Raw genomic sequence first — 22,072 nt, forward strand, 5'->3', positions numbered from 1 at the left:
ACGCCCAGTGTGAGTTTAAGCCACTGGATCCGGGACTCAAACCACGGTCGACTACATGGGAGTCCAGCAACATAGCCGTTACGCCAACTGCTGGTCCCCAGTGTTTATTTATTTATTTTTAACAGTCTTCCAGTAATCTTTCTGTCAGCAGCGGAACCTGTCCAGGGCCCCTGTGCCCTCCACTTGTTCAACCTCTACCCTTCCCGGGTGGTTGGAATTTCATAGTGGGCCTGTTGCAGGGGCTGCAGATTCAGGAAAGTTATCGTTTTGGGCCCTCGGCTGGAGCTGCTGATGTTCGTAAAACTGTCCCCAGGATGCAGTGTTGGCCTGGAGCTGTTGCTGCAAAGGTAGCCCAGCGGGCCCCTGGCCAGCCTGATCATTTATCTGGTGGTGTTGCATGTGGGTAGACTTAGAAACTATGACTTACGGCCAGAGGGACCCTTACGGGGCTTTGCACCCACCCTGTGCTGTGGGGTGCTCACACAAAAGCTTGAGCCTGCAGGCCGAGGAAGACAGCCTGTAAGGTACCATTATTCAGCAAGACTCAGGGACGTGAACACGCTATACCAGGCCATGTTCCCGATGCCAGCTGCTCTCCCTCCCCACATCCCTGTCTGGGGGAAGGACTGGGAAACACAATACCATAAACTTGAATAATTCATACTTCTGTAATTGGGGCAGAGTTGAGTCAGGATGGAAAAGAACTCTTAGTGCTTCTAAGAATAGTGTCTATTACACACTTCTTCACCCCTCCCTAATCTGTAAAATTTGAAGATTAATCTTGTGTATGCTAATGGGTACTTTCCCCCATTCACTCACCGTTGGTGTTCGCTTTAATTAATCCCATTTTTCTGCTCAGTTGAACTGCAGTCTTATTGTACAGGCTTGACTTTTGTTTCTGAAGCAGTTGCCCCTTTTTGTTCTGTGATTAAGAGGAATAAAATCACTTATGTGAAAGAGTTTGAAAGGTGGTGTATCCACGCAGAGGTTGTTTTCATGTATGCTTCCTAAGAACAGTGGGCACTGAGAGCTCTCAGTTACAAAAAACTACTAAGTAGCAAAGTTGTGAGCTTCTTCATTTGTGTTTCTTCTGCTGTAGGAAGCTATGGGGTGGACAGATTAGCTGCCTGTTAGAACTCCACTTGCAAGTTTATCTATTTCCAGATAATAACTCCCCTATCTTTGCAATCTCAGAAGTGCAGTTTCAGATGACCAGCGTGAGAATGGGTTCTCTGTCGGGTCCTTTTGCGCTGCGCGGCATGCTGCCTGTGGCTTGCTTGTGGTTCGTGTCATCTCTCCGGGCATCTCTGGACACGTTTGCTCTGGCAGCCACTGTCCCTCCCTTGCACTTCTGAGAGTTGGCTATTCCCTCTGGCTTTTGCCCCCATCCTCTCATTCACTGTTAGGTAGTGCTTATCTTTGGTTGTAGTGTCTGCAAAGTTGAGGCATTTTACCCAAAAGTTGTCCAGAAAGACGCTTCTTTGTAAAGTGGAGAACTACTTATTCTGGCTGCTCCACGTTCTTTATTTTTCTCTTGCTGCCTGCCTGTTCTCAAGTGGTGAAGCCAAACCCCAGTCGCTTGTCTCTGTCAGCCTGGAGGTTGTGTGGAGCAGCACCCTACCCGCCCTCTGTCCCCTCGCTAGACTGAATGCTCGAACACATGCTGCTGACCGCTCGAGTGATTACTGTGCCCTGGTGCTGAGAGACAGACAGAGACAGCACCCCTGATGGTCCTGACACCCCGATTCACCCCCAGCCTCAGACGGCCCCGGGTCATGCGCACACATGCCTGATGTACTCAGGGTCTCTGGACGACCTGGCAACCCTCTCTCTCGTGTGGGTCTGCCTTGCAGGGCATCATGGTTTAGGCTGTGCCACTGTCTGGACCCTGATGCTGTGTTTCTGAGTGCCCGTGAATTCCCCTCTTCAGGAGACAGCCCTGTGTACTAGGTACAGTGTCTTCTGGTTTTGCAGATTAGGAAGCTCCTGCCTGGAGACCTCAATCACTTGGGCAGGGCTGCAGGGTCAGGGAGCTTGGAGGTGGCAGTGCCTGGCTCTGGGGCTGTTGATGCCGCGCCCCAGGCTGTGGGAGGAGGGATGCCCCAGGGACGTTGGGCTCTCAGGGAGCTCAGATGGTTGGGATGGTGCACACTGAACGGCAGACCTGAGAGGTGCAGGTGTCAGAGGAAGAGAGACCTTCAGGCTGTGAGTGTAGGAAGGGTGCTCGCTTTTGGCCGGTTTCTCTGTGCAGACAGCTGGGGCCTGGACGGAGACTAGGCAGGTCTGCAGGCAAGTGCCCGTCCTCTGGAGGGGCCCACCAGGGAGGGGACAGTTTCAGGGGCCAGTGTGGAGCTCTGAGTGGGCAGCGCTCTTTTCATGCAGGTGTTTGGCCAGGAAAAGCTCCACCACTCCCAGAGTGTCTCGGGAGGACATTGACAGGAGTGGAATTTACCCTCATCTTAGAAGAAGTCTCCACTGGAGAGCAGCAGATGGACTTGGTTGGGATTCACTTCTATTTTTTCCCCTTTAGTTTGCCAGGAAGAGTCTGAGCACTGAGAGGGCTGGGGGCGGGAGGGAGTCAGTGGACTGGAGTGAGCGAGTCTTTGGCTCAGATGCCCCAGGCATGAGAATCTGATGTGAGCTGGCTGATCTCAGGATTAGGGTGAGCCTCTCAGACTAGAAGCACTGCTTATTGTGGGGCCGACCGAGTGCCAGCGCTTGGGGGCTTTCTTCCCAGCCTTAATTCAAAGGGAATTTCCTGCCTGAGGCGGACACTCCCCGAGGCTCCGTGTAGCACTCATGTCCCGTGTGTGCCGACCGTGTTCTGCACGTGTGGTGAGGACGTGATGGCGACTGTCGCCCATACGATGAGAATATGACCGGGCAGGTGTTCCAGGGTCCTCTTGTCTTCAGTGATGGGCAGGGTCCCAGTGCCAGCAACACATAAATTTAACACGTGCATCCCAAAGGATTTTCATTGTACTTTTAAATCTTTTCTCTGACGTCATGAGATAACAAGTGATCTCATTCAGGAGGAGCTTGACTGTGAGTCGCTGTGAGGACAGCTCCGTCTAGGGAAAATGCTGGAGGTGGCTAAGGAAGCCCCGTGCAGAACTGTAGTAAGCTACTGCAGGGTCACTGTCCTCCTCCACAGTCCCGCCACCCATGGCGTGAAGCCCAAACTCCCCTCTGTGGTACCCAGGACTTCTGGGGTCTGGCCGCTCACTCCATGTCTTTGATTCTTCACTTTATTTATTTATTCATTTTTAAATTTTTGCTAGGAAGTGTGTGCATTTGCTAAAGAGCAGAAGAGTTAGAAAGCACCATCCTCCCATGGGGGATGGCCAGGCCACGATCCCTTTTCCTTTCAGAATTTTAGGCATGTGTGCACGTGTACCTGGTGTGTTTTTCCAGACTCCAGGTCCGGGACTCAAACCACACAGTTGGCCCCGTGGGGTCTAGGCCGCTTCAGCCACCACGTTGCCAGCTGGCCCTGATTGTTCCTTTCTTCCAGATTCCCCAGTCCCACTGCCTCCATCTCGTAGGGTCTGTTTTACAGTGACTTCCCATTTCTAAGACAGCGCTGTCGAGGGGAACTTCTGCGGTGATGTGGGACGTCGTCCGCCCGCTGGCCACGGCTCCGTGTGATGACTTTGGGGGTGGTGGAACCCTCAGTGGTGCTGCTGCCCTCTGCTCTGGCAGGTTTTAGAGAAATGGGACCACGTTAGTAATGTGACCCTGTGGCGTCCGTGGGGATGCTGCCTTGTGGTCGTACTGGCGGTTGTGTGTGCAGGTCTGGAATGTCAGGGCAGGTCTGGACCCGGCTTCGGAGCATCAGGCTCACCAGGATGATGGGGAGAGGAGAGGTGTGGCCTGGGGCCAGCAGTTGGGGTGAGAAGGTAGTCAGGGACGGACTCCCTGTGTCCTAGGAGTTTGGGATCGCAGCCGTTGGGAAGTAGAGCCCCTAGCGAGGCCCCAGTGAGCTCTCAGCCCGAGACAGCAGGCCTAAGGGCCCAGGTGGTGACTCCCTCAGGGGAAGAGAGGCTTTCCCATGCTGTCCATCCTGGAGCGAACCTGGTTACCCACACAGGTACCGTGTTCTCTAGTTCTGCCCTCCTGTTGGTGGAGCCTCGAGAATTCCCCACCTCCTTTGGAATTTGTTTTTTGTGAGATCTTTGCATTTGTTCTGTACCTTTACCTCCTCCCCCATTTCAGGACCAGAGCTTGGGGCAGGACTGGCCCGTTTTTGTGTGTGGAGAATGTAAGCGAAGGTCCAAGGAGGACCTGAAGGCTGAGTGGTGGCTCTGGGAGGTGCAGTGGTCCAGTGAGGCTCCCAGAGGCTGAGATAGCGAAGTGTCACCTGCTGGGTCAGGTCGGGTGGGTCCTCCAGCCGGGATCCTAGAACCGAGCCTCTGCCTGCAGTCAGTCCTCCTCCCTCAGGTTATTTATTTGTCAGTACGTGGCCCTCCTGTTCGCTGAGCAGTTACCTGTGCTGAGTGCCAGGGACTGTCCAGTTGCTGGGTGTCCGTGGTGAGCAAGCTGGACGGAGCCCACTGCCCACAGAGCACACGTGCTGGAGGACTGCCGAGTGACCGTGCGACCTGTTAACGGCTACTTCAGGATACCCGCTATTGCTAATATTGGGTGTCTGGGACCAGCAGATGGTGTAATGGTTGCGTCACTGGATTCCCAAGTAATCAACCGTGGTTTGAGTCCCAGACGTGGCGGCTTAAAATCACACTGGCGTGTGTGCGTCCGTGCCTAAGATCCTGAGCAGATGATGAAGGAGAAGGGATTGCCGCACGGCCATCCCCCCGGGGGGTGATTTCTGGCTTTCTGGCTTTCTGTCTGTCTCCCTCTGTCTTTCCAGCGAGGCAAGTGCCTTATAGGAAAAAAAACCTTCTTAAAAAAAAAATACTGGGTGTCTGTGGAGCATTTCCTTTGTGTCATCTTGATCGACCTTTGACCAACTCTCAGAATCTTATTTCTGTTTTAGAATTGACTCCAGTGAAGCCGCTTGTCAGTGTTTTTGATGGGTGGTTAGAAACACCTAGTATTTTACCACCTTGATTAACCTTTTTCATTTTTAAAGACAGGTCGCATGCATCATAGGCCCATGTCACCTTACCTAGCCTTCCTTCTTTCTTTCGTTCTTTCTTTCTTTCTTTCTTTCTTTCTTTCTTTCTTTCTTTCTTTCTTTTAAGGTCTTTGCCATAGAGTGCATACTTTTGCCAGGGAAAGTGTGTGGGGGGGAATGGCTTTCCCACAACCCCTTCTCCTTTCGGTATTTTAGGCATGCGTGCACACACACCGGGTATGATTTTCAAGCTGGTGGGTCTGGGCCTTGAACTACAGACCATGTGGGAGTCAAGTGCCTTCACCTCCACACCACCTGCTGGCCCCATCTTAACCATTTTTAAGTACAGATCAGTGTTAAGTTGATGCATATTGTTGTGCAACAGATCTCGAAAGCGTTTTCATCTTGCAAAACCGAAACTATACCCACTGAACCACTCTTCCTTCCCCTCGTCCCCAGCCTGTGGCGACCCCCTGCTGTACTTTCTGTTTCTAGGAGGTAGACTGAGCTAGATGTCTCGCCAGAGTGGAGTCATGCAGTGTAGGTCTTTTGTGACTGGTTTGTTTAGCACAAATTCCTACAATTTCGTCCACACCGTGCTGGGTGTCAGCCAAGTAACGTTCCAGTGTTTTGATAGACCACGTTTTCTTTTCCCCTGGTGATGGACACTTGGAGCGCTTCCGCCTCTTACCTCTTGTGAACAATGCAGTTGTGAACATGAATGTGTGTGTTCTACATGTGAACACAGGTGGGAACTAGGAATGTGGACACAGAGGCCTGCTGGGGGCTGTACACTCCCCATGTCCTGCCTGGACACTGAATCTGATTAAGGGTAATTTATTTTTGTGGTTTTTTTTTTTTTTTTTTTTTGTAATTTTGCTATATGGTGTGTGCACTCACCAGAGAGAGAGAGATGAGGGCGAGGGAGAGATGGAGATGGTGAGAACACACTCCCCTCCCAGGGGATGGTCACAGATCAATCCCTTCTCCTCCATTCTCCTCTCAGGATTTTGGGCGTGCACATGCACACACCTGACACATGTTTCAAGTCTCTGGGTCCAGGACTTGAACCAAGTTGGTCATGTAGGATCCAGCCACCGCAGGTGCAAGGGTTGGAAGAGCTTATCGAGCCACCCAAGGTACAAGGAATGGTTCAGAGAGTGGCGCCATCCTGCCTAGCCGGGTGTCTTCCAGAACAGCGTAAAAGGAAATAAGCAGTTGGTTAAAAGCAGACTGGACCCCACCCCTATTTTCCTTTCACCTTACCTGGCCCTAGGTTTCATCCCAGCCCACGGTACAATCTCGAGAGGCCCTTGTCTTGATTTCAGTTGGTATGACCCTGAACAGGCTCACACAATCAGTACAGCCTAATGTTTCTCTAGGAATTCTCGCAAAATGTGACCAGAGCGGCTTATTTCTGAAGTGCTTTATGTGGCGGGCCCTTCCTTATTCTTGAGCAGATGTAGCACAGGTGAGGAGGCCTCCAGCGTGGTCAGTGCTGGCCAGCTCCTCCCCTGCCCAGGGACTCTGGGTCCCGAACTCCAGTCCTGGGAAGGGCAGCGTGCAGTCTGGTGCTAATTTCTATACTACACCATGCGTTTCCCCAAAGAAAGTCTCTGTTTTTTGTTTTTCATTTTAATGGGACCATCGGTTTGTGGCTATTTCGGTTGTTTCTGCTCTTTGACTCTTAGGACTGTTTCTGTCGGTTAACACATTCAAGTTTTTGGTTTTTTTTTTTTTGGTAGAAATAATGTTTTCCTTTCTTTCAGATATATACCTTGAGGTAGACCTTCTGGGTCTTATGATTATCTGTAGGGCAGGTACCACCGCCCTCTCTGTGCCGAGCGTCGCCATAGGGCAGGTACCACCACCCTCTCTGTGCCGAGCGTCGCCGTAGGGCGAGCGCCGGCCCTGCCTCACACACCCACTAGCAGTGTGCAGCGGTCCCAGGCTCCACATCTTCTCTAGTCCCTGTCGTCTTCTGGTTGTAGCCCAGGTCTCTCTTCCTACCAGAAGTTAGGACAAGGAGTTTCGTCTTAACTTGTCCCTTTCCTTGTGATCATAGCTTTGAGTAAAAATTGCAAGATAGTTTTGTTTCTCAGTGTTCTTGGAAAATACCTCTGCTCAGATGAGTCTTGTCATGTGATGCACCGTCGCAAAGTGGCCCTGGGTGCAGACGTGAATGCATGGTGTGATCAAGAGGTCGAATTTGAAGCCAGCATTGTGGGACTTATTTTCTTTGCCTTTATTCAAGTAAATATTTTTTAAATTGCCAGAGGGTGCGTGGCCAGAGGGAGGGAGGGGGCAGGTGTGATTATGCTGCAAGCCCCCCTTTTTTATTTTTAAGTTTTATTTATTTATCCATTCATTCATTCATTCACTTATTTTTAATTTTGACCAGAGAGGGATGGAGGGTGGGGAGGGTGAGAAAGCAAGCTGCTAGGTCCAGGACTTGAACCATGGTCGGCCATGTGGGAGTCCAGTGCCCTTAACCACATGCCACCAACTGGCCCCTGCAGTCCCTTCTTTATTTCTTCATCCTTTTGGGATTGGGGGGATGCAAGTACATGCCTGCGTGGCATGGGTTTAAAGCCTCAGAAACTGAGACTTGGAACAGTGGTCGGCCATGTGGGGTCCGGTCTCCTTACCAGCCTGGGCTTTCCCTGTCAGTTTTTTATTCACAAGCACATATGTGCACCTGAGGTTAAAGATACATTCTTACTCACTGCTGAACAACCTTTATTGTAGTTGAAGGCAGAAGAGGAATACTTGATTCGTCAAGGAGCTTATATGCAGGTGGTGCCCCACAGGTTTTGAAACCAGCCGCTTCTTTGAAGTCACTCTTTCACTGTTGAACTGCTGTTGGCGTTGTCTTGTCCTGGAAAGGGAATGAGATAATTGCTCAGTGTTGCATTTTGTGCTTAGTTGAAATTTTCTCTACCTCTGATGTGTTCTACCCTGGTGATTAGAACTTGCTGATGAAAATGGAACGAACAGCCTGAGGAGGTGAGCAGGTGGGTGCTGCTGTGAGAGCCGAAAGCGCACAGTTTCTCTCTCACTGGTCTGCAGAGACACAGGCAGTTACTGGGGACGGCTGCTTGATCTCTGAGCCTCTGTTTCCCTGTCAGTAAGGTGGGGCAGCGAAGCACTGCACTCACGCCAAGGTAGTGAAGGCTGGTCTGGGATCTGGTTCTCTACTTGCTACCAGTGAGAGTCAGCCATGTGTTGAGGCCCCCTCCTGTCCACCCTGAAGCCTCGCTGAAGTCTGGAAGACTCGTGCACTGGTTTAGTTCACACTTTAAATTTGAGTGATTCTTATTTGTATCTCCCGCCGGAGAGGACACGGCATAACCTGAGCTCAGGCACCTCTGTTGCCTGTGTTTTTCTTTCCCTCCCTCACTGTCATGCCCCTCCTGAATTTAGAGCGCTCCGACCTCTTTCAGCTCTGCCTCAGTCGCCTGCACCTTGAATGACACATCGCTCGGTTCTCTTGCTTTCAGCTTTGTGCCAGGAGGGGCTCACCTTGCAGACTTGTGCTGTTTCCTCATTTAGAGCTCAACAGTGTTGCAGTGGCTCTGGCTCATTCATTTCCACTGAAGTGTGATGGACGGCATTGTTCAACAGGGGGACATTTGGGTTGTTGGAGTTTTTATCAGGGTGGCGTGATGAACAGTTGTAGGTCCTTCTTTTGTATCTTAGACACACGTGCAAGTTTCTGAGTAAATGCTGGGAGTAGAATTACACTACGAGGGTGCTGTAGTGCCAAACTGTTCCCCAAGACAGTTGCATCAGTTTACCTTCCCACGTCTCAATGGTTTGGACCACAGTTTCAATATCATTGGATTTATCAACATATTTTTTGCCAATTTTTTTAATTAATGATTTTTAAATTTTATTTATCCATCATTTTCTTTTTTTTTTTAATTGACCAAAAGGAAAGAGAGAGAGAGAGAGAGAGAGAGAGAGAGAGAAAGTAGGTAAGCAAGCCACCGTGTCCAGGACTAGAACCATGGTCAGCCACGTGGGAATGTCCAGCACCTCAACCACCACGCCACCTGCTGGTCTCCTTTTTTGCCAGTTTTGATGAATGTAAAATGTCTGTGTTTATCATCATTGTCTTTGTTCAAAATGGCTGTTCCTCTCTTTTGCTCATTTCTTTTATGTTTATCTTTTAAAATTCATTTGGAGGACATTCGTTGTAGAATCTGCATATCAAGATGTTTGGGGTAATTCATCTTTGTGTGTGTGTTTTTTTAATTTTATAATATCTTGAGACCAGCACATGGTGTAGTGGTTACATCACTGGACTCTCACATGGCCGACCGCAGTTTGAGTCCTGGACCTGGCTGCTTAGACTCACACTGGGTGCATGTGTATGCATGGGCATGCTCAAGATCCCGAGAGGAAAATGGAGGAATTGCGACGTGGCCATCCCCTGTGGTGTGATTTCTCGCTTTCTGTTTATGTCTCTCTGTCTCCCCAGAGAGCATACATACCCTGAAGTAAAAACTGTTCTAAAAAATTTATAATATCTTGATAAACAAGATTTCAACTTAATATACGTGAATTTATGAATTTGTTTTATAGTTAGTGGGATGCATGCCACTGTGAAGTCAGCATATTGTATATTTTCTTCTAAAAGTTGTAAAATTTTTCCTTTTCCCATTCGTGCCCTCAGTCCATCAGGGGGTAGAAGGTAAGGAGTCACACAGACCCCAGGTCCCTGACAGGCCGTGTGACCCCAAGTGAATGACTGATTTCTTTTCACATCAGCTTCCTTGGCTACAAAACTAGATCCTAATCCCTCCTATGTGCAAGGTTCTCGTGGGGTTGGACCGCAACACACAGACACATTGAGCGCCATGCCTCAGTAGGCATTGAGTAATTGCTTGTTGATCTGAGTCCAACTGTGTTCCCTAAGCATGTGGACACTCAGGGAAACTTGGCACATCACCGGCAAAGTTGCTATTACACTGCCTGCCAACGACTACAGCATCGCGGCCAGGCTGCTCAGCAAATCCCCTGGCAGGGTGCTGGCGGCCTGGAGAATGTATGGCCGCACGCAGAGCTGGCCTGCAGCAGGCAGGTGCTCTGGCAGTCCTAGAGCTGATGCCATGTGATCGATCGCTCGTGCCTTCTAGACATGAAGCCTGGAATGTGTTGTAATTGCTTCCTGGGTCCTGGCACAGTCGCAGAGCTGAGTCTGGACCCTGCTTAGTTAGCCCAACACTTGTAGCCATGGTGGGGAGCCCCATGCCCAGAGTGGAGCTCAGCCTCCTTGGACAGAAAAGCTCACTTAGTGACTGCCAGTGACCACACCTGCGGACATATTGTGCATTCCTGTGGGCAGACAGGCAGGGACCTGGGTGGGGGTCCTCGGCATTTTGTCATAGCAGGCCATCTGGGAATGATGCGCAGAGAGATAGAATGAGTTGGGGTGATGTGAAGATTTAAAAATGTCGGGGGGCGGCCAGTAGGTGATGTGGTAGTTGGGGCTCTGTACTCCCACGTGGATGACCATGGTTCAAATCCTGGACCTGGAGTCTTGCTTTTTCACTTTCCCTGTGTCTCTCTGATGAATATAGCAAGTTAATACATAAATAAATCTTTTTTTAAAAAAATGTTGGTGATCCAGGAGATTTTGAGTTGACCTCTGGAGAAGAATAATGACCATGAAAGACGGGTGGACATTTCTTTGCGGGTCCTGCTCTTTCACCCTCCTGTGGTCAGATGTCAGTGTGAGGGTTCAGATGCCCAGAGGGTGCTGACTCCATGCTTTGCTCTTGGAGTCTGCATGGTGGATGTTCCCAGTGGCACCTTTTAAAAATTTTAAAAGAGATTTTTACCGTAGGGTGCGTGTGCTCACCAGAGAGACAGAGAAACAGAGACAGAAAGCAAGAAATCACCCCCCGGGGGGGATGGCTACGCCGCAATCTCTTCTCCTCCACTCTCCTTTCAGAATCTTGGGCACGCACGCACACACGCCCAACGTGAGTTTAAACCACTGGATCTGGGACTCGAACCGCTGTCAAGTACATGGGAGTCCAGCAACACAGCCATCCGCCATCTGCTGGTCCCATCACTGGCATCTTGATCAGGAGCTTTGTCATCTGTATTTCAGAGAGGACCATTGAACTGAGCGTGTAATAATTAGCTATCAGACGCTTGTTAATCCCACTCTTAATCTTGTAACATCCACACTTCAAAAACTGGAAACCTCCAGACTTAAAAGAGCTGGGAGGTGGTTGTGTGAGCTGTGGCCTTTTGTGATGGAATAGTGGCTGTCATATCACACTTGAAGGTGTCAGAAAAGGTCTGTACCTAGGTCATCCTCTTAAAAGAACACAGGGCCAGCCTTGCGGTGCAGTGACTGTGTGGTGCAGTGGAGGCCGGATCCTGTGCGGCCAGCCAGAGTTCAGATCCTGGCCTGTTAACTTCAAGTCAGCTGTGCACATTTGCCTCAGATCCTGCTGGAATGGAGGATGGAGGCAGGACTGTCGCATAAACCGGCCCTATTAAGGAGTGCTTTCTGTGTCTGACTCTTGCCTATAGGCCACACTGGCATTAAAAAAGGAGAGGAGGGGCCGGCAGGTGGCGTAGTGGTTGGGGTGCTCGACTCCCGCGTGGCCTGCTGCGTGGCTTGAAACTCACACTGGGTACATGCGCGCGCGCTCAAAATCCCGAGAGTAGATGGGAGAGAAGGAATTGTGGCAGGGCCTTCCCCCGTGGGGGCTTGTTTCTCACTTTCTGTGTCTCTCTGTCTCTGGCAAGCGCAAGTGCCCTGCAGCAAAAATCTTACCAAAGAAAGAGAGAGAGAGAGAGAGAGAGAGAGTAGGGAAGAAAACCGGAAGTCCGACCATGAAGGAACCACAGATTCTAAGTAACCTTGCAGGGTGGTTGTGACAATAGATGTTTTGATGCCTGGTAACTTTTTCCCGATTTGTGGTTTTGTTGAATTTTACTGTAAGGACAGCTACATCAGAGCCCAGTCAGTGTTCATAGATATGTATATAGCAGCTCAACTTCCTACTGAAAGTATTTAGATTAATTAAGATCTAAATTTAAGAGTGAATCAATAAAATGTAGGGGGTAGGGAAGGTATGGAAAACAACTGTAGATACCAGAGACAGTGTGAGAGGAGGGTGGGAAATGGCAGAGGGTAAGAGGTAGGGAATTGAGGGGAGGAAAAAGAAGTGAACTATGTAAGAAACAAGAAATGGAAAATTATTTGTTGACAGTAGTGTGTGTGGTAATATCCTTGACTGAGCCAACATACAGTGTATTCTGGATGGAAAATCTCATTTTGTATACTGTATTTGATGTACAGTGAACAAATGTAAATAAATAAATAAATTTAATATATATGTTATTAAACATTTAAAAGAAAAACACCCATTAAATTGTTTATGAGCTACTAATAGTCTGTAGATTAATAATGTGTTCCCACGACATTTGTTAGGCTTATGCAAGAGTACAATTTGAGGCTAATATATCTCCCAGAAATTTTCATGTGATTAAAAAGATTTTAAGTGATAAGTAACTAATACCCTGTTAATATGTTTTCTCGGGACCAGCAGGTGGCGTGGTAGTTAAGGCGCTGGACACACTCATGTGGCTGACCACGGTTTGAGTACCATACCTGGTGGCTTGCTTTCTCACTTTCCTTCCTTTCTCTTTCTCTTTGATCAAACTAAAGAATGAATAAATAAAATTAAATAATTATTTTTTAAAAATGTTCTTTGTATTTTTGAAAACTACTTCTATTTTGGCAAAGTGGAAAAATATTATTAAGGTTATTGTTTTATAAAATAAAGTCTGCAGAATATTAGAGGAGAAAAAAGAAGACCATCTCAGTCAAGAAGCAGAATTGTCCCATATGATACTGCTTGTTTTCTCCCGAACCCGGAGGTGCAGAGCCAGTAAGAAGTTTTGGTTCTGTGGCACGTCATTACCTAGGAGTCCTGTACTCCCCATCCCTGCAGAGACAGATATGTTACTGGTTTGAGTTTAATCAAAACTTACAAATTGGGGAACCAGCAGTTAGCGTAATGGCTATGTCACTGGACTCCCACGTAGTTGACCGTGGTTCACATCCTGGACCCAGTGGCTTAAAACACACCGGGCGCATGTGCGTGTGTGCCCAAGATCCTGAGAGGAGAATGGAGAAAGGATTGCGGCGTGGCCATCCCCCCTGGGGGGTGATTTCTCGCTTTCTGTCTCTCTGTCTCTGTCTGTCTGGCGAGCGCACGCGCCCTATGGCAAAAACCTCTCCAAAAATTTTTTTTTTTTTTTTTTTTTTACAAATTGGACCAAGGGCCTCCAGGGTGCATTAGTCTGTAGCGTATCCTGAAGAGGAGCACTGCTCTGTCTGCACAGTTTCATTTTCTCAGAAGATGGACTTCTGTACATTAACGTTACCCACTCTGGATCGCTGCCTTACCAGCTTTCCCCTGCTCAGAGCTAGGGGTAGCTCCTCCTCCCCAGCTGATGTGAGAAGACAGGGGTTGTGCAGCCCTCGTGGGTTTTTCATTGCCCTAAGACCGCTTGTCTGGTTGCTTTGTTCTCTTAAGTGTAAGCTGTAAGCCGCAAACCCCACTCTTTGCCTTAACTAGATCCTTCTTTTCGGAAAACCACTTTCTAATTCTTAGTTGTTCAGCAAACTGTTCCAGTAGCTCTTGTCTTGGAGGAGCTCCCAGTCTACGCAGGGTAGATGGACCATTCCAGAAAGCAAAATAGTTTTTTTTTTTTTTTCCCCCCTCACTTGCTGTGATTGAACGATTATGAGCACTTCCCGTGCATCAGACACCATTTGTAAGCCTGCTAATCCTGGGGACAGCCCTGGGGCGGAGGGCAGCTGTGAGCCACTCTGTTTCACAGACAGGAAGCGCGTGCCTGATCATGTCTGTCGCTGCTGCTCCGCCAGGTTAGCCTTGGTGCCTGGGCTTCAGCCCGGCCTGTCCATGCCTGCAGAGCCTTTGGGGTCCGTCCCTGTCCTCCCTGCAAAGCAGCACTCCCCCAGCCCCAGAGGGCTCCTGGAGCAGCTCTGGAGCAGGGGAGGCCCGCGCGTGATTGGTTATTACCGATGTTTCCGTTTTCTTAAGTTTATGTACAGTAAAATTCATTCTTGCCTGACACTGCCAGTTGAGATTCCACCTATCCCATCCCCCCATATTCCCTGGGGGCTTCTGTGTAGTCAGCCCCCCTTCTGCCCCAGCTTCTGGCACTGTTGATGTTTCCTCTGTCCCTCCAGGCTTGCCTTCCCAAGAATGTCATCTTAAGGGGGATCATAGTGTGAGGCTTTTTCCAGCTGGGCTTCTTTCACCCAGCGCAGTGCATTTGAGGGGCGTCCTCTGCAACGCGGAGTGTTTCGGTGGTTCCTTGTCACTGCCAGTGGTGTTTCTCCGTTTCTGCCTTTCCCAGATGAGGACTTTCTGGGCAGATCCTAGCTTTATTTAGGTGGTTGGCAGTGAAGCCCTGTGAAAGTCACACTCAGTTCTCCGTGTGAGCTCGATTGCCCTTTGGTTAGTGACCTGCGTGTGGACCAGTTGGATCACTAGAGTAGGTATGTTTCACTTCCTAAGAAACGTCGGGTGTTTCTCATTCCTGTGGGCAGTGGGTTCACATCTTCAGTAGAAGCACGTGGTATTGTAGGGTTTCTTGGGGGCATGGGGACAGGATGGGGGTGTGAACGGCACATTCGGATAGGTGTGCGTGGCTTTCATTTGCATTTCCTAGAGACTTCTGACACGGAGCACCTTGCTTTTGGCCTGACATAGCTCTTTGGTGTGTGTTTGCTCAGATGCTCTTAAAATTTTGAGATTTTTCCCCTATATTGTGGATACAAGTCTTTTGTCAGATAAGTAATTTGAAAATATTTTCATTTTTGTTTCTTGTCGTCCCCCCCTCCACCACCCAGGGCACGTGTGCTTACCAGGGAGAGAGAAGGCGAGGGAGGGAAAGAAAGGACAAGAGTACGGTCCCGTGCCCCAGCAGAGTGGTCACTCCAGTCCCTTCTCTGCCCGTTTTTCCATCCTGCTGGGTTTAGAGGCATGCACGCACATATGGTCCAAGACTGGACCGACATGGTGGGCCATATTGGATCCAGCGCCCCCAAGCACAGGGCAGTGGGGCCGGCCCTGAAAGTATTTTCTCTCTGCAGGGGCTTATTCTTATGTCTTGTCTTTCTGTGTGAATGAGAACAATTTTGTCTACACCCTACATGGCTTTATTAGAACACGCTCCCAAGTGATTGCTTCTCTGTGCAGCTGGGGGTGAAAGCCACCGTCCCGCCAGCTTTCTCCACAGCAGCCATTAAATTCTGTGTTTTCTTTATCAACCCGGAGGCCTGGGTGGGTGAGCTGAAGCAGTGACAGCTTGCTGTAGGGACAGACAGCACTGGCATGCCGGCTCCTGCTCTCCTGTGTGGCATGGCTGGTTTCTGCAGCCTTGCCCTGGGGAGGAGGTAGCAGTGGGACTATCACGCCATGGCAACGTGTCCCCATTCTGTGTGCCTCTACGCCCGTCCACATTGAGAGCCGCCTTAGGCTGGGAGCCAGAAAATAAGCTGCAGCTGTGAGAACCAGCGCCTTCACTGGCAGTGGCCCTAGCCTGGATGCCTCGGGTCCTATCCTCAGGCCCCTTCTTTGACCTACCTCTGCCATGGGACCCTCAAAGTGGTTAGTGTGCCGACTGAGCACATGCATCACTGCAGAACTGTGTGACAGCTTGTGGAAGTTTTAGAACTCGGAACCGGCAGATGGTGTAATGGTTATGTCGCTTGACTCCCACGAAGTCGACCGTGGTTCAGATCTTGGACCCAGTGACTTAAAACTCATACCAGGTGCATGTGCATGCATGCCCAAAGTCCCAAGAGGAAAACAGGAGAAGAGATTGCGGCAAGGTCATCCCCCCAGGGGGTGATTTCTTGCTTTCTGTCTCTGTTTCTCCAGGGAGCGCATGAGCCCTATTCCAGAAATCTCTTTAAAAAAAAAAAAAAACAAAAAAGAAAGAATGTTCCAGACCTCTTCAGCAACCAGTAGTCTGAATTAGGGGAGGATTCCTTCAGACGTGGGTGGGTGTGTCAGGAGCGCTGTGTCCACTGGTGCAGGATAACACTAATCAAGAGGTGGGGCCTCCTACCTGCAGTGGACTTGCGGGTCCCAACAGGCAGCACCCGGCCAGAGCCTCTCTCCCGGCCAGGACAGAAAGCACTGCCTGCGTCCGCACAGCACAGCGTGGTGCGTGGTCACTCCAGCCGCAGTGCCAACGGCAGGTGCACTCGCTCCGGAAGCGTCCACTAATGCAGGTACGTGCGGTGCCACTGCGACTGGGCAGGTCTGTGCCGATAGTGAGGGTGGTGGCCACACCTCATAGGGCACGACCTGTGAAGGTGATGTCCTGGTCCCGGTGCTCCTGCAGTTGCCCAAGAGTTGGAATCCCGGGAAGTTAGCCCAGGTCCTCTGGGCACCTGTCAGGCGTGGGGCCTGGTTTCTTTCTTTCAGCCTTAAAGGGGAATTGGATTATTTACCAAGGAGTAAGTTATTTGGTGTTCTTTCTGTTAAGATGCTTTTCTGGTTGTAGGAAGTACCTTGGTATAATTTCGCTGTAGCTCACACGTGTTAGGGAAGCTCTACAGACGTTCTTTTGTCTTGTTTTCAAGATGGGGTGGGAGAGAAGGGATGTGACCACAAACATTTACACTAAGAATGCAAAGAAAGCATTTTGCATTTCTTTTCTTGAAAGCTATTCGAGTTAATCACAGTCTTGCACAGACTTAGCCAAAATACAGGCAAAAACAAACGGAATATTCCAGCAAGGCTTTACAGCAGCAGGTGTGTGTGTTTGTAGCTGTCTACCTGCTGTGTCCTTTGTGGAACCCACCAGTCAGCTGTCTCTCAATGACGAAGTCCCAGTTGGTCTCTGAGTAACTGGGCCTGCGTGGGGCAGGCAGGACAGGACTGTCTCATGGTGGTTGGTGGCCCCATAACTTGGTGTCGGGCTACCGGCATGTCATGGTTCATACGTAGCCGGGCACATTGCTGGTAGTAACAGAACTTCCTGTTATGCTTCCCTTTTGTCTCACAGATGAGATTGCAGAAGTGCCTGAGGTTGGGGATGGGCGCGCACACACAGGCAGCACCCCTTGCTGCTGGTCCTTTGGGAGCCCGGGGTGTTTGGGTTTCCTGGGCTGCGTGTCCTTCTGTGCTGCTGTTTCCATTTCGCCTGCAGTTTGCAAGTGAACCAGCAGCTTTCTGCCTCTTACATCATCTCCTGTGCTGAGGAAGTGAGGACTTTCGTAGTTGGAGCCCACAACTGTCCCCTTTGTCAGCGGGTAGACCCAGATCTCTCCCGCTAGACCAGAATCCTGCACAAAGGCGTTTCCAGCAGAGGAGCTGTTGACAGGCTCTGAAAGAGGCCCACTAGTTAGCCCTGCAAAGATGAGGCTCCTTGTACTTGCTGCCTAGACGACAAGGAAGGCGGCGGGGAGCACGTCAGCCTTTGGTAAGTGGAAGTCTAGGAAACCAGCCGCCCCAAGTGATGTCAGGACCACGTGAAGGCAGTCTGGGGCCCGGAGGCTTCTGTCTTGTTTCTGCATTGAGTATTTGGACAGGTAAGGAGCAGTGCGTACCATATGATACCTTCTTAGTGACGGCAAAGAGGAAAGCTCTTGAGTAAATGTAAGCCCGCAGAAGAAACAGCATGGGAGGGCTCTGGTGTGCGCGGCCTGGGCAGCAGGTCTCCCAGCCTCTTGGGCACTCAGAGGTGCCGTAACGGAGACGCTACCATGCAGTGTCTTTCGTCAGTGTGATGAGATTGTAGCCGAGGACTGTGTCTCACAGCCCGTGATTACCTATTTGTGTGTCAGAGGAAAAGGAACTAAAATCTGTGTGTGCGTGCGTGTGTGCGTGCGTGCATGTGTGTGCGCGCACGCACATGCTCATGCACCAGAAGATACATGTGCTGGCCAGAGAGACAGAGAGGGAGGAAACACTCCCCAGTGGGGTGTGGTCGCGGCACACTTCCTTCTCCATTTCTCCGTCCTGTCAGGATTTGGGGAACCCATAGATGTGCCCATCTGTAGGGTGTTTTTCAAGGCACTGGTGCTGGGATTCAAACCAGGGACTTGGCCATGTAGGATCTGGCTACCTTAACCATTAGGCTATGGAGCCAGCCCTAAATCATCTCATGTAAGATACTGTGCTGACTGCTTTTTACATACGAGGGAGCTTCGAAAGCTTATGGGGAAATGGAATTAAAGTACAAGTTTATTTTGGTGCAAAAAAAGAGTCTATGCATAGTTCTTTCATAATAGGGATTTGTGTATGAACGTGCATGTGGTCTTTCATTTAGGCCTCGCAGAAATACAAAGTAGATGTTCCAGATTCCTCATAAAAGAAGGGCCTTGGTCTGAGGTCTTGCTGGCTCAGGAGTATGTGTTTTCACCTGGGGAGGGGGTGCCACTGCCATCAGAAACCACCTTCCACCCCAAAAAAGGGAGGCACAAATGGGGTTGTGTGCTCAGAGACAGAGTTTTCTAGATTACAGAGAACTCTGTAAATGCACCTTCTTTGTTAAGCGGATTTTCAGAGGATTTAGAGTAACTTGGTTATGCTCCTGTGTTTTCATACTCAGGCTTGTAGCTCTGCTCTCCAGCTGAATGGTGCTTCAGAGGCTCAGAGCAGTGTAGCTGGGAGGTCGGGAGACTGGGTTGAGGTACCATCTGCACTGTGCATTGATTGTCTTGGCTCTCAGCTCACTTTAGCCACCATGATGTGTTCTTTAGATCTAGGCACTGCCATCTCTAGCCCCCGCTATGCACGGTTGAGAATGATGGTTAACTTCTGGCTTTCTTCAGACGTACTCAGGCCAGCCAGCCAAGCGCACATTTGATTCTCTGCATTCATACTAACATCAACTCTGAGCTCGGAACGAGAGCACACGGTTACAGTGTCTTCGTGTGCTATGTGCTGTAGTTGCTGGTGATGACAAAGTTCGTTGTTTATTGAAGGTGTGTGTGTGTATGAAAGCAAGTGACTTGTGCATTAACCTTGTATCTTGCAACCTTTTTTTTTCCTTTGGGGTGGGGAGAGGTTTCTGCTACAGGGTGCATGTGCTTACTCGCCAGAAAGAGAGAAAGAAAGAGAAAAATCATCCCCCGGGGGGTGGGGGGCGGGGGGCGGGCACGCACATAGGTCTGGCGTGAGTTTAAGCCACCGGGTCCCGGTCTCAAACTGCAGTTGAGTACATGGGATTCTAGCAACAGCCATTACTCCAACTGCTGGTCCCACAACCTTATTTCTTATAGTTTTTGTTCAGTTCTTTGGGATTCTCTCTATATAAGATTATGTCTTTTTGTGAACAAGATAGTTTTCTTTCTTCCTTGGGTGTATTCCTCTAATTTCTTTTTCTTGTCTTACTACATAGTTAGGACTAACAGTAAAATTGAAAGGAAATAATGAGAAAGGACATCCTTGCCTTGTTGCAGATCGTGGGGAACACATCTAATTTCTCAACACCCAGTGGATCTTGTGATTATGATAAGACAAACTCTGGTTACAGGAACAGTAGGGAATGCTTCCCGAAGCAGACTTACAGTGAGCCAAGGGTAAGAGACTCATGGAAGGCTCACTTTTTTTTTTTTTTTTAACTTGCCAGAGGCTGGGAGAGAAAGCATCCCCAAATGGGGTGTGGTCATACCACCATACCTTCTCCATATCTCCATCTTGGAATTTAGGGCATGCACCCACAAACATCTGGGGTGATTTTTCAAGCTGCTCTGTCTGGAATTTGAACTTGTGTTTGGCCCTGTGGGATCCAGTCCTGGGAGGGCTTTTTTTTTTTTTTTTTTTTTTTAACAAGAGATTTTTTTTTTAGGAGGCCTTTTCCCGCCGGGGGGCAGAGAGACAGAAAGCAAGAAATCCCCCCCAGGGGCGGATGGCCACGCTGCAATCCCTTCTCCTCCATTCTCCTCTCAGAAATGTGGGCATGCGTGCACAGGTGCCGCCAGGTGTGAGTCTTAAGCCGGTGGGTCTGGGACTTGAACTGCAGTTGACTATGTGGGAGTCTAGAGGCATAACCATTATACCATCTGCTGGTCCCCTGGGATGGCTTTTTGAAGGAGGAGGGTCCTTCACCTCAGCCATGGAGGACAGGGAATCCCAGGCAGAGGAGTCCACGCTGCTGTACTCAGCGGAAGAGATCAAGTGTCTGGACGTTACACGTGCCAGCAGGAGCAAGCACCTCCGAGAGGGCTGTGAGACCTGGATAGAGTCCTCGGGCTGCTGCCGTGTGCTGAGAGGTGCCAGGGTGCAGACTGCCGACACAGCACCTGCTGCCAACCTCGGGCTGCGGGGGGGTGGGTAGCTTCCTTCAGCAGACTGCTTCTCTAGGGTGGACAGGCCCTACCGCGGCTCGCTTCAGACATTCGGTTTGCTCCCTGGGCTGCTGTCCCCTGTCCGGGAACCACTAATTGGCAGCAGGCTAGGAAATTTCAAACAGCACGGAGTTGTATTATGGTGTGAGTCGAGACAGCTGGGGAGACAGCCGAAGCATGGTTCTGTCTCCTCCCCTTTCAGAGCTGGACGTATTTGCTCTTTCCTCTCTGAATGGCCTTTCAGGCCTGGGGGCTGGGGCAGCCTGTGCACCTTTCACTGTCCTTGCCTGCCATGCCACTTCACAGGGCCCCGTGCCCCTACACTGGCTCTCTATATCCCAGGGACCTTGGATGTCAGCCAGGGCCAAGAGCCCCAGGCTCCGAGGGATCAGTGCTTCTGTTCATTTCAAATTAACCATGGCTCCCAGCCATCATTTACAACATTCTTCCCTGGGAACCCAGCAGAGAAGTCCTAAGAATTGGCTTGATGAATCTTTGGAACACAAACCTGTCCTAAATTACTGGCTGCCTCTGGTGTATTGAGAAGACTGGGGGCTGGGGGGAGGAGGCAGTGGGAAAGGGAAAAGGAATCAGCCCCAGACTTCTGGGCTAGTTCTTTTGGTGTCATCCTGTCATCTCTGCTCCCCTCTTCTCCCCCCCCAAGGCAAAAACCACATATCATCATTCTTCTCGCCCCCTTGACTTTTGAACTGGAGGAAGGGAGTGAGCCACGACCTCTGTTCTGCATGAGGGTGCTTCACCTTGCTCGGGCAAGGTGCCTGTCCCCAGGTGTGTGTAGAGCAGCCAGGATGTCGCTCCACTGTGAACTGCATTCCGGACCTTTATCAGTTCCAGCTGCAGAGATGCAAAGGAAGGAGGACTTTCTGCCTCCATGTGTTCGTTTTTCTTACTCAACGCAGAGACGTTTCACTTCAAGCCAGGTATGCTGGTGTGTGCAAGTTAGAGGCTGGGCAGGGCAACATAGTGACACGCTGTCTCTTTTCCTTTTTCTAAATAACTATTCAATTTCATTTATTATTACTTTATTTATTTATTTGATAGAGAGGAGGAGTGAGAAAGCAAGCCTCCTAGTCTGGCGCTCAGAGTGTGGTTGGCCACGTGGGAGTCTGGTGCCTTAACCACCACACCACCTGCCAGACGCAAAACGCTCTCTTAAAAAAAAGGAAGAAAAGAGAGACAGGAAGAGCAAGGGAGAGCAAAAGGAAGGGAAGAAAGGAAGGGAAACTGTTTAGGAAAGGAAAATTGCTGTGAATTTCATTTATGAAAACTTGAGATCCTGGGACGTCCTGGCATGTCCCTCTGTTTCTTGATTTTCCTGATAAGGCCCAGAACCATGGCTCAGATGTTAGAATCACCTGAACTTCTGAAAGCCCCAGTACTTGGCCCTCCTCCTGGGATCTCCGTGGGGAGGACCCCAACATCACTGTTCCTGAAGGGCTCCCAGATGTTGCCGACTGTATGGCTCCAACCACAGCTGCTTTGTACCAGGTTTCGCCCTGGGCCCGGTGCTGGGTGTTGAGAAACCAGAGCATGCACTTAGTCTGCTGAGGAGGGATGTGCACTAGGCACTTGGCAGACTCCTGAGTGTACCTGCTCCTGCG

Source organism: Tupaia chinensis, unplaced genomic scaffold (genome assembly GCF_000334495.1).
Source record: "Tupaia chinensis unplaced genomic scaffold, TupChi_1.0 Scaffold139785_1, whole genome shotgun sequence".
Lineage (NCBI taxonomy): Eukaryota > Metazoa > Chordata > Mammalia > Scandentia > Tupaiidae > Tupaia > Tupaia belangeri.